Below are 14,045 nucleotides of genomic sequence, written 5' to 3'. Positions count from 1 at the left end.
GTTGACCTATGTTTTGCCATCTTCATATTGTGATAACTCACCAAAGCATGGTCGGATTTCAATCGGACCAATTGATGAATTGTAGAGCCCACTGGCCTGAACCCATGTGACTTAAGAAAATCACTATAGATGCAATAGCGCCCCCTATGTACTTGCACTTACTTTGTAGAACTGCACCAAATTTGGCACAGACCTCCACTGGGGTCCACTACAGGACGTGGTCTACTTAGGGGGGTGTGGGGGGGTGCGGATGGCGCCCCCTATGTACTTGCACTTACTTTGTTAGAACTGTACCAAATTTGGCACAGACATCCGCGGGGGTCCACTAAAGTACGTGGTCTACTTGGGGATGGGCGGATAGCGCCCCCTATGTGCTTGCACTTACTTTGTCAGAATTGTACCAAATTTGGCACAGACGTCCGCGGGGGTCCACTAAATGACGTGGTCTACTTGGGGGGGGGGGTATTGGGGGGCAGCCAATTTTTGGGGGGTAGTCAATTCAGGGGGGCTGCTCAGGGAGAGAACATTAAAATCCCCTTTAACTTTGTCCTCTTTCAGCTTTAACTGTCAGCATACTTTCAGCTAGAAACACCATTCGACCTTTAAACGGGTCAGAAGGCTCAGAATGACTGGCTGCCTAATGTCCACTGCTGTTACACAGACCATTCTCAGTTATTTAGAGCAATTTACTCCGTGGCTGTTTTAAATGTCAGCCATGGTGTTGTCTCCCAGCAGGTTATTTTTGGACTTTCACAATAAAAGTCTAGTCATTAATAGGATGATATTACATTTTTCGTAAAGTAAAAGGAACATTCGAAATAAAGTCCAGATTTTTGTATAACGCCCCATGAGTCTCACGTAGCACTTTGTCCTTTCAAAATAAAAGCCTTGAAATAGCATTTTCTTAACAGAAAAGTCCTGAAACAGCAATTCAATATCAAAACGGATGTTGCCTATTGGCATATGGCTTCAGGTACCAAGTGAAGCCATTTTCAATATCAGCCATGATTTTCTGACATGGTCAGACTTTCACAATAAAAGTCCACAGTTATTTATAGGAAGATATTACATTACAGCAACTCAATATTAAATTGGACGTTGGTTATTGGCATACAGCTTCAGGCACCAAGTGAAGCCATTTTCAATGTCAATGATCATTTCTACTACCAAGACATGGTCAGACTTTCACAATAGAAGTCTACAGTTATTTATAGGAAGTCTCCTGCAGCTCTTTGTCCTTTCAAAATAAAAGTCTTTTTATGACATTTTCTCAAAATAAAAGCCCTGAAAAGGCAACATGATCTTAAAATAGAGACTGTCTGCCCCTCGAACATATAAATCAAATAAACCAGAAGTTAACACAAGAAGAGTTATTCATAAAAACCTAATAAAAATTAAGACCACTCCTCTTATTGAACAGAAAAACAGAACAGTCAGATGTGGATTATTAAATATTAGATCTCTTTCATCTAAATCTCTGTTAGTAAATGATTTGATAACTGATCACCAAATTGACTTATTCTGTCTTACTGAAACCTGGCTACAGCAGGATGAATATGTCAGTCTGAATGAATCAACCCCCCCCAGTCATAAAAATTATTATGTTCCTCGAAGCACAGGTCGAGTTGGAGGAGTATCTGCAATCTTTCACTCAAACTTATTATTAAACTTTCATTCTCAGAACAGCTATAACTCATTTGAGAGCCTCACTCTTAGTCTCTCACATCCAAACTGGAAAACACAAAAACCAGTTCTACTTGTCATTGTGTACCGTACACCTGTTCCTTACTCAGAGGTTTTAACTGAATTTCCAGACTTCCTGTCTGATTTACTGCTTAGTTCAGATAAAGTCATTCTAGTGGGAGATTTTCACATTCATGTAGATTAATTTAAGATGATGGATCATGCAGCATTCGGAAGAAAATTCCACTACAGCAGATGCTTATCTGACTACGCTGTTAATAAATTTAAGAAAATGATTCCATCTTTATTTACATCTATGCCAAGTACGAACACAGTGGAGGGCAGCTGCCTCAATCCCACTCCCTACCAAATTGATCATATTGTTGACAGTGCTATAGCCTCACTGCGTGAAACGCTTGATACTGTGGCCCCTCTGAAAAAGAAGTTAGTGAATCAGAGATTAGCCCCATGGTATCATTTACAAGAAAAGGAAATGGCGTTCCACAAATTTAGAGGACATTTTTCTAGCCTGTAAAAACAGTCTATTAACATATAAAAAAGCTCTCCATAAAGCCAGAATTGCATACTATTCATCACTAATAGAGGAAAATAAGAACAATCCCAGGTTTCTTTTCAGCACTGTAGCCAGGCTGACAAAAAGTCACAGCTCTGTTGAGCCCAGTGTTCCCTTAGCTCTCAGCAGCGATGACTTCATGAGTTTCTTTACAAATAAAATCACAACTATTAGAGATAAAATTCTTCATATACCTGCAATAAATTAATCTTCTACTACAGTAGCTCTTGAATCATCTGTATGACCTCAGTTATGTTTAGACGGCTTCTCTCGCATAGATCTCTCTGAATTTACATCAGTAGTTGCTTCATCAAAATCATCAGCGTGTCTTTTAGACCCCATCCGACTAGACTAAAAACCTCAGAAATAACTTTTCTAACATTATAGCTACTTTAGATGGCATAGCCGTGGCCTCCAGCACTACTGTGAAAAACCTTGGAGTTATTTTTGACCAGAACATGTCTTTTAACTCACACATAAAACAAATCTCTAGAACTGCCTTCTTTCACCTGCGCAACATTTCCAAAATTAGGAACATCCTGTCTCAAAATGATGCAGAAAAACTAGTCCATGCATTTGTTACCTCAAGGCTAGATTACTGTAACTCATTACTATCTGGATGTCCCAGTATCTCCATAAAAAGCCTCCAGTTAATCCAGAATGTTGCAGCCAGAGTCCTGACAGGAACTAGCAAGAGAGATCATATTTGTCCTATATTAGCTTCTCTTCATTGGCTCCCTGTAAAATACAGAATAGAATTTAAAATCCTTCTTCTCACATACAAATCCCTTCATGATCAAGCTCCTTCATAGTACCATATTATCCCAATAGACCACTTCGCTCTCAGAGTGCAGGTCTACTTGTGGTTCCCAGAGTTTCCAAAAGTAGAATGGGAGGCAGAGCCTTTAGCTATCAAGCTTCTTTCCTGTGGAACCAGCTTCCCAGCCTGGGTTCAGGAGGCAGACACTCTCTGTACTTTTAAGGTTAGACTTAAAACCTTCCTTTTTGACAAAGCGTATCGTTAGGGCTAGCTTCTGGCAACCCTGAACCATCTCTTAGTTATGCTGCTATAGGCCTAGACTGCCTGAGGACCATCGGTGCACTGAGCTCCCCTACCTTAACCCCCCCCCCCTTCCCTTCCCTTCCCTTCCCTTCCCTTCCCTTCCCATCCCATCTCTTCCTCTCCTCCCACCTCACATTTATATTTCACCATTGAATGTCACTAACCGCGTGGGTTTACTCCGGGTACTACGGTTTCCTCCCACAGTCCAAAAACCACTCTGGGCTCAGGTCACCATAGCAACAACTCACAAAATAGTAGCAGGACAACAGCTGCCTGTGATTGGTAATTAGACTGACTGGCTGCCTAATTTCCACTGCTGTTACACCTGGGGACCATTCTCATTGTGGGCATGTTATTTTCTCCAAGCAGGATGTGACAACACTTTCACAATAAAAGTCTGGAGTCATTTACAGGAAGTGAGTGCACCTTTCTGAAGTATAGTGAGTATTCAAAATTAAACTTCAGTATTTAATTGAAGATCATGTGAGTGCACCACAGCATGCTGCACTTTCAACATAAAATACAGTCTTTGTTCTGTATTCTTTCAAAATTAAAGCCAGGAAATAAGAAAATGAGCTTAAAATGGACTTTGGCTATTGGCATACAGCTTTAGACACTGACTTAGGATGTTTTCAACATCAGGCATGGTGTCTTCCATGTCATGTCATGCCATGTCCGACCTTTCACAATAAAAGTGTACAGTTAATTGTAGCAAGTTATTGCACCTTTGTAAAGTATTATGAATATTCAAAACAAAGTTATGATTGTTATCTAAGATCACGTGAGTCTCCTGCATCACTTTGTCCTTTCAAAATAAAAGCCTTCTTTTCACCCTTGTTGTTGAATAGTTTTTTAGCTAAGTAAGTTAAGCTTCCAACTCCAGTTTTACATTTCAGTTTCCAGGATTCTTCAGCATTGTATTTCAGCCATCAGCTTATTCAGCAATGCATTTCAGCTATTTTCAGCATTGTTGGGCAGCTTCATTCAGCATTCACCAGCTTTTTTGCATGTATTTGCTGGCTGTCATGCTATCTATGCTATTTGTAACATTTTAATCGGCTTTTTGCCACTGTAACCAGCTCAGTGCAAATCTAAATGAAGCCGACCAGCACAGTTTCCACACTCGCTGTGTTGACAGGCAGGACAGACAGCAGGGTATGAATTGCTGCCTTATCATCGTGCATTGATACAAATCAATGTATCTATTGCTAATTTAAATGTAAACTTACCTAATAATAAAATTAATTTCTCCAATAAATTCTGACATGCTCATGAAAAAAAGCTCATACCTAACTAAGACTCAATCCTACCATCTCTTATATCCAAAGCATTTTCTTGGTTCTGTGAGCCAAGGAACCACAGAAGTCAACTGGGACATTCATTAATCTTGTTGCTCCCATACAATGTGAAAGGATTTTAAAACATTTATAAACAAATAAATGGCTTAAGACGAAAAAAACTTTCTTAACATATTGGCTTGAATATATGTTTTATTTTATTTTGGGCAGTCTGTAAAATACTGCCTAGTGTGACATTGTATTGTGATTTTAATACAATGACATGCATGTAGATAGATGCCACAAACCACCAGGAATACAGATAGCACGACACAGACCTCACATCATTGAGAGAGCCCAGAGGTATGGACCAGACCGGCCAGTGGTCCGTGCCACTCAGACTACAGAACAACGCCCCTAGATTCGGTCCCTGTAATGGTCCGTGCCACCGACAGGACGGACCACACTTTTGGCTACAACCCTCTCTCGAGAGCATTGTGACGAAATATGACTGCTTGAAATATGGTATAGTGGACAAAAAGAATGATTTTACAGTGCTTTACAATGTTGTACAATGTTTTCATATTTTCTAACTGGGTTGCTTTTTGACCACGTGAAACCAAGATCCAACGGCTGCACTTAGGCAAACTCAAGGCTAGCTAAAGTGTGCGCCCCCCACCTGGTCGACAACCACTGCTTACGTGAGGAGCGCGTGCACGCAGCTACACCGGGGGTGCGCTTAAAGACCATTGAGAAAACAGCTGAAGGAGGGGAGGAGTGCAGAGACAGAAACCTGCAGCACATCGACGGGAAACACGGAGTCAGAGCTCCGGTAACGCAGACAACACAGAGGAGGAGGTGGATAGTTTCCTGATGCCGCTGCGGAGCTGACAGTGCCTGTGCAGCAGCGGGGAGCGGAGCGGCGGACCAGCGCAGGTAAGCGGACACTTTCTGTTTTCTGCTGTGATCCTCTGTAGCTGTAGCTACTGACGCAGCTGGTGGTGTCAGTACCCTATGATGAGGTTGTGAAAAATCACAGCGAAAAATGCTACGAGTACAGTCTACTAGGCCCTGGACGGTGCTGCCCGGTCTCTCTGCAGTGTTTTCCGGGCAACCCGAGCTCATAGGCCCCCGCCTCTCTCTGCGCATCTCCTGGATGATGCTGCGGTTTTGTGGGATTTTTGCTGCTCTGCGCAAATCGTGAGGTACCAAAGTACCAAAGTCCAAAGAAATGGCTGGGCCCGCGGGCCCCGGCTGCATCTGCGGAGGTATGATATGTAGGGAGAAGTGTCATTGCCGAGGACAAGTGAACGGGAACATTTAGAAGGGTTGTGAAGTTGAGCTTGTTTGGAAGCCCTGGGGCTGCGGCCTGGGCTGTACACAGAGTGAGTCAGGTCTGTCTCTCAGCATTAGAGGTGGATCAGAGCACAACTAAATGTGCAAATTAATATAGTCAATTATATGATGTCCAGTAGATGACAGACACTTTTCACAAAAAGTCTATTCCACTACTGTTAATATACTATGTGTCTAATATAATAAAATAACACAGCCTTAATGTACTTATGATATTCTATTACCTTATATGATGACTAGTGACTGCCTCAGTCCTATATTAGTCCCAGTGTTCATTGTGATTGATTCAGTGTGAGTTTAGTCATATTATTAAATCATGAAATAAGGATTGATTGTCGTGCGTGTTATCAGTAGTTCTGGCAGTACAGTCACTTTCCACAGGGGATTATCATTAAAGAATGTTACTTTATGGGGTTCCCTCTTTTAACCTCATAGTTTTGTTGACTACTGTAATAATGACCTTTACAGTTACTAAAATTTAATATTGCAAAATGTTTAAGTACAGTACTGGATTATACTGGCTTTCCCCGTATTATCCACCACTGTTGCCATACAACCTGTATGTATAGAAAATAATTGATTCTCTTTTTGGATTTGTACAATGCTTAAAGTTCAAAAACAAAATTAAACTGGATTCTAATAAATTATGTGACAGATTCTGGTATCATAATAAATTAAGTATTTGACCTTGAATGGGTTGATAAAATAAGAACTTGCACGACCTATTACACAGTACTTGAAGAACTCATTAATCTGCTATTGTACGACTTTAATATTCCTATAGTGCTCTTATATAGGGACTGTGACCTGTATGTGTTTTGCTGTGACTGTGTAATTGTATAGAAAGGTTTCCTTATTGACTTGTGTAATGAAAGCCTAATGCATGTCCTCAGCAATGTAGAGGGGTATGCACTGTTCAATGTGACTGTCTAAGAGTGTCTGAGAGACTATAGTTCAAAATGGCCTCTTATCTTTGTTTTGCCAAATGACACTAAAGGAAATAGATCTTTGCGGAACAAAATATTAAAATAAATATTTAAATATTTTTAAAAGGTCATGCAAATACTTTTACATGCTTATCTCAGGACTTTAAAAAATATGCCAATGTGAGCTGGAAGAGAAAACCTAATGATTTTTAATAATTTCTATCATTTTACTAGTAGTTGTCTTCATTAACTTTAAGTGAGGACTGTTTTACTTAAGAACTGAATCTAAAATGCTAAAACTTAGAAGTATAATCATTTTGTTTGTAAGATGGAGGAAAATGTTAGAAAATGTTATAAAGTCAATAAAAGGTTGACATTTTTGTATCTTTTGAGTTGTTCAGAATTATATTCATTCAGTATCAGATTTATGTATATTTATGTTATCAATAGATTTATGCAGTGCATATTGCAATTGGAATACGTCATTTGGTAAAACAAAATGCGTCATACAGTAAAACATTGAAATTTCTGGGAAATGTATAAAATATTGCATTCATTGACATAAATAATGAAAATAAAGAAGGAAAGTTAACACATTAAGTTTTATATGATTTCAAAGCATTTTACCTCTCTAGTGGAAAAATTTTGGAATGATGACATTGATTAACCTTAAAAGAGAAAATATTCAATATTCGCAGTTAAAGTGTGGAAATTCTGAAGGTGCTATAAATTACTTGTAAGTCAACAGTTGCATTTTTCACTATTTAGAATTGTGTAATTGACATTAAATTCAATATTATATGAAAAATAGCTATGTTTTGCTGAATGACCTTTTCAAGAGGTGCATAACGTTAAATGCATTAAAATGCTTTTTATAGTATATATATATGCCTAATATCATTTTGAGCTTCCTTTCAGGTTGCTTTGAATTAATACATAGTTTACGAAGTTAAGTTTAGTTTGCGAAGTTTATTAATTATTGAACAAATTCCTATTACACATATTGCACAGCTATTTTTGGCGAATTAGTAGTTCACTGAAAATAAGATTAATGATTTACTTTTCTGGACTCCAGGACTCCAACTCATGTTCAAAATGTTATTGACAAACATATCTTCCATGCTTAAAGTGGTGTCTTAAAGTATTCAGACCCCTTTGCTTTTGATACATTATTATGTTTTGTTTTAAATGGATAAAACAGCAACTGTGAAATGGTAGAGGTTTGGAATCACCAGGAATCTCTGCTAGAGTCGGCCATCCGCTCAAACTGAGTAACTAGACAAGGCGGGCCTTAGCCAGTGGGGAGACTGTTGTGTCTTTACAACATAAAAAGTAATAATTAGATAGATTTGGCGATCCAATTGCTCACCATTTACTGCGGAGCTTGAAAGGTTTTTTTTTTTACACACCTCTTTTCAGCAGTATATCAATGTGTGCACACTGGGGAACTAGGGAGGAATATCATATTAATACACTACACTTTATTCCCTTTTAAATAAATGTATCTGAAAATTGCATAAAAAAATAAATAGCACATTTTCTGCTTTATTAATCATTCCATTAAACCTTTTCTCTTTTTTTGAACTGTACTCTGATTAACAGATAAGGGACTCACAAGTTCAGTCTCTTTGTCAGCGCTGTGTGCCTCATAGGATAGCACCTCTGGAACTATGGAGCAGTCTCTGAGAGACCTGGTCAGCTGCGTGAAGTTATCTCATCCACAGCAGTACCTGGATCAGCACTGCTGGGCATGTCTTAAGATGGTGAAGCTTTGGCTTTTGGTTGTGTATCTAAGATCTGGTCTGATATCTGCCCTCAGGGATTTTTTGAGAAGTTCAGTACTTGTTTCTATCTTGCCTGGTGTCCACTTTTCTTCTCTGTAGTCATGTGCCAGGACTTTCTGTCAAACTTCAAAGTCTCTTACAGTCAGAGTGAAGTCAGAGTTGCAACTTGGTTGTCTATTTCCACCGGCGGTAGTGCTCATGATGTCACATGCTCTAAGGTTAATATACAAATTTCCGTTACATTGGCGTTAGACTGGTGAGTTTTGGCACGATTAAGCAAATTCAAGTTCAGCCATGGAAAATCAAATGTTATGTCGCCGATTTGGGAACATTTTGGATTCGTGCCAAACTAGAAAGGCAAACCAAACAATTAGGATGAAGACATTTGTATAAAGGGTAAACACTTCAAATCTCCAGAACCATCTCCGCTCATATCATCCATCGTGTATACTCAACTCATGTCCTCTCGCAGTGGCCTTCTCAAAAATTGCCAAATACAAAAGAGAAAGTGATAAAAGGAAGACATCAACAATAACAGCACTTCATATTATCTCACGTGTTATTTTATGGCACCATTGAATGCTTCTGTCATGATCAATTTGATATTAAGTTCTAATAACCACCACCTGTCTTTGTCCCCACCACTTTTCAAAGCAAAGTTACAGGTTATATGGCTATATAGCTATATACACCCCCCAAATTTTTGGCATTTGTCTTCATAAACAGATTCAGCTCTTCAGAAGTGAATTGTGGTCCAGTGTCACTCACATTTTGTTTGACCTTCAAAGCAGTTATAGTGTTTTCTGATGTAGTTGACTTCATTGGCATTACTTCTGCCCATTTTGAGTGGGCCTCAACAGCGGGGCAAACAATATACTTACGCAATATATACTTCTTGCCACGGTGCAGAAGACCATTCCAATGAGTGAAGAGGGGCCTGCGATGGCTCACTCTGACTTTTATGACATCCTGAAAGACTTTTGGTGATGTATTTGGACAGATGGTGGTAGACTTTGCAAAAAGGATGGAAATGGAACATATTTTTCCAGAAAAGGGAGGAGCATAGGGTGACATATAAGAGTGGAGGCAGGAGCACACAAGTTGATTACATGTTGTGCAGATATTTCAACCTGAAAGAGATCAGTGACTGCAAAGTAGTGGCTGGGGAGAGTGTAGCCAGACAGCATAGGGTGGTGGTGTGTAGGATGACTCTGGTGGTGAGGAAGATGAAGAAGACAAGGGCAGAGCAGAGGACCAAGTGGTGGAAGTTGAAAAAGGAAGAGTGTTGTGTGGCTTTCAGGGAGGAGCTGAAACAGGCTCTTGGAGGCCAGGAGGTCCTTCCAGATGACTGGACAGCTACAGCTACAGCTACAGCTAAAGTGATCAGGGAGACAGGTAGGAGGGTACTTGGTGTGTCACCTGGAAAGAGGAAAGCAGATAAGGAGACTTTGTGGTGGAATGAGGAAGTTCAGGAGTGTGTTAAGAGGAAAAGGTTAGCTAAGAAGAAGTGGGACACTGAGAGGACAGAAGAGAACAGACAGGAGTACAGGGAGATGCAGCGCAAGGTGAAGGTAGAGGTGGCAAAGGCCAAACAAAGGGCATATGAGGATTTGTGTGACGGGTTGGACACTAAGGAGGGAGAGGTGGATTTGTACAGGTTGGCGAGGCAGAGAGACAGCGATGGGAAGGATGTGCAGCAGGGTTAGGGTGATTAAGGACAGGGATGGAAATGTGTTGACAGGTGCCACAAGTGTGATGGAAAGATGGAAGGAATACTTTGAAGAGTTGATGAATGAGGAAGTGTTAGAGAGCACAGAGTAGAAGAGGTGACTTGTGGAGCAGGAAGTAGCAAAGATCAGTAAGGATGAAGTGAGGAAGGTGTTGAAGAGGATGAAGCGTGGAAAGGCAGTTGGTCCTGACAACATACCTGTGGAGGTATGGAAGTGTTTAGGAGAGGTGGCAGTAGAGTTTTTGACTGGGCTGTGAGAGCAGGGAGCAGGTGGAGGAAATATCTAGAGAGGTGGAGGTTTGCTCTGGAAAGGAGAGGAATGAAGGTTAGCTTCAGTAAAACAGAGTACATGTGTGTAAATGAGAGGGACTCAAGTAGAATGGTGAAGTTACAGGGGGTAGAGGTGAAGAAGGTGGCATACATACTAAGAGCTGATAAGGTTGGGCTCAGAACTCTGGGACACAATGGGGTGTTTGGATCCATCCCCCATGATGTATGACAAGACACATCCAATGCAATATGGACTAGCATATATATTTTTTATTTATAGATATTTCCCTTCTGAAAAAATTCCACTTGCTTCTTTTTGCATGTAGGCCATACTCACTCATTTAGGTTAGCACTTTGTGGAGATTTTCTAGATGCCCCTTATCATTTCTGCCTGTCACAATTATTTTGTCAAGGTAACACTGAGTACTGAGTACATAGGTGCTACATGGCATACCAAGTACATACGCTACAGCAGGGGTGTCAAACGTACGGCGCCTGCGGGGATGATTTGAAGTTTAAATTAGCTGAAAATTTTCAATGAAAGAAACTGCTGTTCTAAATGTGTCCACTGGGTGTCGCAATAGCAATTATGTTAAGCAGGCAAACTGTTTATACCGGTGCTGAGCAAGTAGGCCTATACTTGTCAGCTGGCCTGGAGCTAGCTGCCTTGTCGTTCTGCCTATTAAATCTTCTACTTCGAACATTACGCGCTTCAATAGTTTTTACCTCCGTTTGTATGGTGTGGTGAGTTAGCTCAGGATTAAGATGTGGAAATGACGAATGCGGTATTTGATACTAGAAGAGTATTTTGTTCAATCCCAGATAGGCTGTGACTTAAAGCTGTATGCCTTTGTAGATAGAGTAGATAGTAGATAGATATGAGACGAAGTTTAAGTTCCAATCACTGAGGCATTGTGTTCTTGAAATTGCACCAATTATTTTCAGAATTTTCAACTAATTTGAAGTGTTTTGTAAAGAGCATTATTTGTGATGTGTTCAGAATGTGCTTGTACTATTTTGGACTAAAGTAAAACAAAGGAAACAAATCTGAAGTTGTCGTTATTTTTAAGTTATTATGCCATGATTTTACCGGCCCGGCCCACTTGGGAATAGATTTTCCTCCATATGGCTCCTGATCTAAAATGAGTTTGACACCCCTGCGCTACAGCATATGTGTTGATGGTAAGGAACTTCCTGCTTGATTCCTCTACTTCCATATGCAGGTAAGCGTGTGCTAGGTCAATCTTGGAGAACTTCTCTTCTCCAGACAATGAAGCCAAGATGTCCTCTATACATGGCAGGGGGTACTACACCATGTGCAGCACAGGATTGATGCTGACCTTAAAGTCACCTCATACAGTATACAAGCAGTTTCAGTCTTTCCTTTCTTGATAACAGAAAAAATGGGTGTAACCGAATCACTCCATTGTAACCTCTGAGAGTCCACTAAGTTTTGAGTTCAGCTTCCACTTTTGGGTGCAGTGCATATGGTACTAGATGGGCCTTATGTGATTTAGTTCTATTGTGGGGAATATTTCCTTGTAATCAGCTCTGGAAATAAGAGATACAGCTGATCCTGTGTCTAATTCCTTCTTTAACTTTACACCAGCCACTTCTGGAGTGACTCAGAGTTTCCTTCTTTAGTTATACTGTGCAACTGTAGACTAGGCAGTCCATTTGTGCCTGTTTCTGATCCACTTTCACTCTTAGTGACATACTGGACATTTTAGTAGCCCTGTTCTTTGTTTTTCTGGACTGCTGCAGTTTTTGTTTTTGTGTTTGCTGATTTTTGTTTACACACGTTCCCAGTGTGCCCTTCTTGTCCTGAAACCAACCGTTACTTGCACCATGGGAGGTTTTCCCACATCTGTAACATCTGTCGTTTTTATCATTCAGAGACATTTATACATACCATCCACACTCCTCTTCTGTACCTCCAAAGCTTCTTTCTCTGCTGTCTCCTCTGACATCAAGGCAGACAATGCTCTTTCCAATGTGAGATCTTTTTCTGATATCAACCTCTTCTGTGTGCTTTGATTATGCATGCCAGAGAATCAGACAATCTTTTTTTAAAACTCAATATCCTGAGAAAGTTTGTTTCTCACGACCGAGCGCCACTCCCGTCTATACCAACTGTACTTTGCAGCCAGGTGACGCTTCTTAACACCCTTTTGCATGTAGGACCTGTTGTGTCTTTACAACATCAAAAAGAATAATGAGATGGACATGTAAATGCAATTGTTCACCATTTACTGCAGAGTTTGATAGTTTTTTACACACCTCTTTTCAACAGTATATCAATCCATGCACACCGGTGAACTAGGGAGGGTTATCATTACACTTGATGAAGTAGTTTCATATTCATACAGTACAGTGACCAAGAACCCAAAGGTTCCTGTAACAGAATCTCAGAAGTTCCCTGCAGAGGTGCACCCTCATAACCATGTGGTTACAGAGACACCCTATATACATGAGGTTGCAGGTTTTTCCTTTCTCTGTTTTTGGTTCCACAGTCTCCTGTATGACTCTGTGACCAAAAGTAAAGATGATGAAAGAAGAAAGCCAATTTGAGTAAAAGCTATATGACAGTCTGCTTGGGGTTTACCAGGCACCTTTTAAATTACTCTGAGAGCAGGAGGAAACGATCCTCTGCTCTGAGCAGACAAAAACTGAACCCTTCAGGTAGACAATACATGACCCATGAAATCACCTGCACGCAGTCCTAAAAATGACAGCTTCATATCCAGTTTGACAGAGCTTGTGGGATTTTACGACAGAGCAAATGGTCACTAACTTAAACCAATGTGGGGGTTGAATGTTTGCTTGACCCTTTCATGGTATGTGGTTCTGTCTGTTTTATTGGTTTAGTGTTTTAGGGTAGGAAGTTGTAAATAACTGCCAACAATTTGTTTCTTTGATGGTAAGAAGACTGAAGATAGTACCTGAACAAACAATGTGGGGGTCTGTTCAGGATTAGTTTGACGTATGGTATATAAACTACTCTTGTAACCCAGACGGGAGAGGACTTTCTGCAAGGACGTCCTCTCCGGGCCCGTGATTAAACTGAGATGATACATCACACTTGTGGTTGTTTCTGAGAATTAGCAACTCTCAAACTTAAAGAAATTTCTACCACAAGCTTGAGAAAGCTCTGGGGCACTCTTTTGCAGGACTGCCCTGATCACAGCATTTCCACACACTTACATCCAGTATAACCACAGTCGTCTGGTTAGCTGTCAGATGTCAATGTTATAAAACTGGAGATTTAAATATAATATGTTCAAAATTATTTACCTGCTTTCCTGTCTGTCTGCCTTTGAAGTTCTTATTGAACATGGGCCACAATACCCTGACAGCTGCAAATCTAGAGTAGATTCTGAAGA

General features: G+C 40.3%; 1 protein-coding gene and 1 long non-coding RNA gene across 3 annotated transcripts in view; one reads left to right on the top strand and one right to left on the bottom strand.

Annotated features, from left to right (window-relative positions):
• Window positions 1–3,622: 3,622 nt before the first annotated feature.
• LOC117152654 (uncharacterized) lies at window positions 3,623–11,753 on the bottom strand. Its single transcript, XR_004463079.1, has 3 exons — window positions 11,618–11,753; window positions 10,587–10,590; window positions 3,623–3,633 (listed from the first exon to the last, which is right to left on the bottom strand). It is a non-coding gene; the product is annotated as an uncharacterized LOC117152654 (long non-coding RNA).
• The window catches only part of nfasca (neurofascin homolog (chicken) a), a 176,415-nt gene continuing 167,781 nt past the window's right edge, over window positions 5,412–14,045 (top strand). The window contains exon 1 of one of the 2 annotated variants that reach the window (XM_026307143.1): window positions 5,412–5,533. The gene's annotated coding sequence lies outside the window, so the exon portion shown is untranslated. The remainder of the gene's footprint in view (window positions 5,534–14,045) is intronic. The other variant, XM_026307142.1, reaches the window with a different exon arrangement.

The sequence above is a fragment of the Mastacembelus armatus genome, chromosome 5 (assembly GCF_900324485.2).
Source record: "Mastacembelus armatus chromosome 5, fMasArm1.2, whole genome shotgun sequence".
Taxonomy (NCBI): domain Eukaryota; kingdom Metazoa; phylum Chordata; class Actinopteri; order Synbranchiformes; family Mastacembelidae; genus Mastacembelus; species Mastacembelus armatus.
The sequence above is the reverse complement of the archived record's forward strand: the minus strand, read 5'-3'. Positions and strand labels throughout refer to the sequence as shown.